Below are 5,000 nucleotides of genomic sequence, written 5' to 3' on the forward strand. Positions count from 1 at the left end.
CTGCTGCTGCTGTTACTACTTCTGATGATGATAATGACGAAGAGGAGAAGATGGAGGAGGGCGAAGTGCAAGACGAGGAGCAAGATGAAGAGGAGAACGAAAGAGATGATGATGGCGACGACGATATCTGCAGAGGACAGAACAGGTGACAAATGATTTCTTTTTCCTCGAGGTTTTTTTTTCTCCTTTGAAATAATATCTACAAGGATGGAATAGGTTTCATATAATGCGCTAACATTTTTCTAGATGTGTGTAAATGTGTGTATGCATGTGAGTGTGCGTATACACACATATGTGTTGTTCATATACTATTTATGTGACGTATATATATATATGTGTGTGTGTGTGTGTGTGTGTGTGTGTGTGTGTGTGTGTGTGCATATATATATATATATATATATATATATATATATATATATATATCAGAATTAGCACATAAATGTGAAACAAGTTGCAAAAATAGTACTCGAATACCGGAGGTAGAGTAATAATCTTTACTGATAAAGCTGAAAAGACATCACAAAAACTGTTCGCGTTCCCGTTCGACGAACGAACGGGGACGTGAAACTCTGAGTAACAGTCTTTTTGATGTCTTACCAGCTTTATCAATGTAGTATATACATTTGACATAGATAGATAAATAGGTTATCTGGTACTGCTACAATTGTTTCGTTACAAGGTCCTTATAGTGACGTAAACATGGGTAGAAGATGAGGTGCAGTATGTACAAGATCCATTAAATTACTTAATGTCTTACACCACTATCAACTCACCAGGATTACCAAATTAGCAAGCAATTAATCAACAGATGATCACCAATATCAGATAACTAATTCATCTGTGTTTGTCATGTTTTTACGCCATGCCATAGGTTCTATTCATCATTGGATATCTTCGGGTATTGCCGGAGTTTTGGATTACCAAACAACACTGAACTTCAAGTCAATGATGCATTCCGAATTATCGTAATGGATTACTTAATTGTCAGATTAGTGTCATCTTGTCTAATCAATGACAGGGGCGGGCGCTTCATTTTGATACACCTCTATCACTTACGGGTATACTATAATCAAATGTATGCATGTATGGTCTTATATATATCTATATGTGTGTGTGTGTGTATGTGTGTGTATGTATGTATGCATGTATGTATATTTCTATTTATATATATATATATATAGATGGATAGATAGATAGATAGATAGATAGATAGATAGATAGATAGATAGATAGATAGATACATATGTGGGTGTTTATATGTGTTATGTATGTGCGCATATATGTATGTATATATGTATATAGGTAAGTAGGTATGTAGATACATAGATAGATTGATAGGTAGGTAGGTAGGTAGGTAGGTAGGTAGGTGGGTAGGTAGGTAGGTGGGTAGGTAGGTAGGTAGGTAGGTGGGTAGGTAGGTAGGTAGAGAAACAGGTAGGTAGATAGATAGATAGACATAGTCAGACAGGTAGATAGATAGACTGACAGATAGATAGATAGATAAATAGATAGATAGATACATACATACATACATATATACATGCATACATACATACATACATACATGCATACATACATACATACATACATACATACATACATACATACATACATACATACATACATACATACATACATAGGTGTGCGCAACGATACCGTGCTTTACATACATGCGCAGGCAGATGATCGAATGGATTCTGAGCACCTTCAGAAAGGGACCAGGAAACTATGCTGCAGCCGTCTGGACAACTGCTCTCAAATGCGGTCACTCTAAGTTACGGGGACGTAAATACACCAGCATCGGTTGTCAAGCGATGTTGGGGGGACAAACATAACATATACACACACATACCTATATATATATATATATATATATATATATATATATATATATATATATATATATATATGACGGGCTTCTTTCAGTTTCCGTCTACCAAATTCACTCACAAGGCTTTGGTCGGCTCGAGGCTATAGTAGAAGACACTTGCCCAAGGTGCCACGCAGTGAGACTGAACCCAGAACCATGTGGTTGGTAAGCAAGCTACTTTATTCCAATAAATTCGCCATTAACGGCGTTACATAGAGGGGACAAACAAAGACAGACAGACATAAAGTAGCTGTGGGCTGGACATGGACATTAATGAGATAAGGGTGATAAGGATGAAACAAATAATGAGAAAGGCACCAGCGCCCGTCGACTGATAACCCCTCAAAAACGTTGTTCTTTTTCCCCCCCTTTAAAAACACTTATGAGGATGCAAACCTCTTACACTATCAATATTACAATTTTTACATACTTTCAATATATTAAAAATTCACAATTCTCATCACTCCACCCCTCCTTACCACACAGCCACTTCTCTCTCTCTCTCTCTCTCTCTCTCTCTCTCTATATATATATATATATATATATATATATATATATATATATATGTCTGTGTGTGTGTGTGTTTTTGTGTGTGTTTGTGCCTCCAACATTGTTTGACAACTGATGCTGGTGTGTTTACGTCCCCGTAACGTAGCGATTTGGCAAAAGAGACCGATAGAATAAGTACTACGCTAACAAAAAATTAGTCCTGGGCTCGATTTGCACGACTAAAGGCGATATTCCAGCATGGCCGCAGTCAAGTGACTTAAACAAATAAAAGTATAAAAGAATTATAACATTTAAAAGATGGATTAATTTAATACATTTTTATCGGTTCGGTTATGCGTTTAGGATATTCTAGCAAGAAGCGGGTTAATAGTAATTTCGAAGTTTTGGCCCACTAATAAATTTTTTCATGCATATGAAATTACCATAATTAATAGCTACATTATTAATACTTACAATTATTAATTTTCACATTTCTTTTATTTTTAATTTTCCCCTAATTGGGCAAATTATTGAAATCACGTGGTCGAAATCACGAGCGAACATCATAAACACAACGCCATACCTGTGTCATGTATTGATCGGTAAAATCGATACGACGCTGATGATTGAATTAGATACTTGCATAGCTCTGCTGAACCTTTCACACGATACAATTAAAGTACACAGTTTTATGAAAGGTTTGTGTGCCAAGACGAAGAATTTAGAGCAAGACAAAATGGCGTTGTTGATTAGCGAATGTGATTAAGGAAAGAGTTAGAGATAAAACAGTAACCGGTCGCTGGCGTGACACGAGGAATCCCCAAGTTAACACGGCCTTAATTAGTCTTAGCTTAACAGGATATAGTGATTGGGACAAGAAAGACTTTCATTGGCAACTAGATACTGTGGGGAGTCACTCTGCTGCGGTGGGCGGGGGGGGGGGGCGGAGAGTGAGCGAATATGTGTGTATATGTGTGGGTAGGAGATATATTTATGGATGTATGTTTGGGTGATTTGTATGTCTTTGTGGTATGTGTGTGTATGTCTGTGTGTGTATGTATGAGTGTATGCATGTATGCATGTATGTATGTCTGTGTGTGTATGAGTGTGTGTATGTATGAGTGTGTGTATGTATGTGTGCATGTGTGTGTATGTCTGTGTGTGTATGTATGCGTGTGTGTATGTATGTATATATGTCTGTATATATGTATGTATATATGTATGTATGTGTGTATGTACGTGTGTATGTATGCATGTATGTATGCATGTATGTTTGTATGTATGTGTGTATGTATGCGTGTGTATGTATGTGTATATGTATGCATATATGTATATATGTAGTTATGTGTGTATGCATGTATGTGTGTGTATGTATATATGTATGTGTGTATGTATGTGTGCATGTATGCATGTATTATGTATGTATGTATGGATGTATGTATGTATGTGTGTGTATATATTATGTATGCATGTATGTGTGTGCGAATGTGTGTGTAATATGTATTATAGTGTGTGCGAGTGATATATATATGTATACGTATGTGTGAGAGATATGTGTGTGTATGTATATGCGTGTGTATGTATGGGATGAGTACATATATGTGTATCTGTGTACGTATGCGTGTATATATGTATGCGTGTATATATGTATGTGTGTATATAAGTATTATATGTGTATACATATATGTGTGTATATATGTATGTGTGTACATAAATATATGAGTTTATACATGTATGTGTGTATATATGTATATGTGTATATAAATATAAGTGTATATATAGGAATGTGTGATATATGTATGTGTGTGTATATGTATGTGTGTATATGTATGTGTGTATCTGTATGTGTGTGTATATATGTATGTGTATATATAAGTATGTGTGTATATATGTATGTGTGTACATATGTATGCGTATATATAATTATTATGTGTGTATATATATATGTGTGTATATAAGTATGTGTTTATTTATGTATGTATGTATATTTGTATGTGTGTATATAAGTATGTGTGTGTATATTTGTATGTGTGTATATATGTATGTGTGTATATATAAGTATGTGGGTATACAAGTATGTGTATGTATTTATGTATGTGTGTATATATGTGTGTGTATATATATATATATATATATATATATATATATATATATATGTATGTATGTATGTGTGTATATATGCATGTGGGTATTTATGTATGTATATAAGTATTATGCATGTGTATATATGTACGTGTGTATATATACATATGTACGTGTATGTATATGTATTACGTGTATATATATATATATATACATATATATATATATATATATATATATATATATATATATATATATATATATATATATATATATATATATATATGAGTATATGTATGCATGCATATTTATAATATTCCTGTATGATGTGTATGTGAACAGTATATTACATTGCATCGTCGTATCTATAAATTCACACCTACGTACACACGCATACATATATGCACACATATATGTTTGTGTATGTGCGTGCGAGTGCACATGTGTACATATTTGTGCGTGCATTTGGTTATAAACGTAAGTACCAGTTGCGCACTGGGGTCGATTTAATGGCTTTCACCTATCGGTCGAAATTGCTGCCTTTGTGCCAAAATTAGAA

This window comes from Octopus bimaculoides, chromosome 1 (genome assembly GCF_046866305.1).
Source record: "Octopus bimaculoides isolate indiv1 chromosome 1, ASM4686630v1, whole genome shotgun sequence".
Lineage (NCBI taxonomy): Eukaryota > Metazoa > Mollusca > Cephalopoda > Octopoda > Octopodidae > Octopus > Octopus bimaculoides.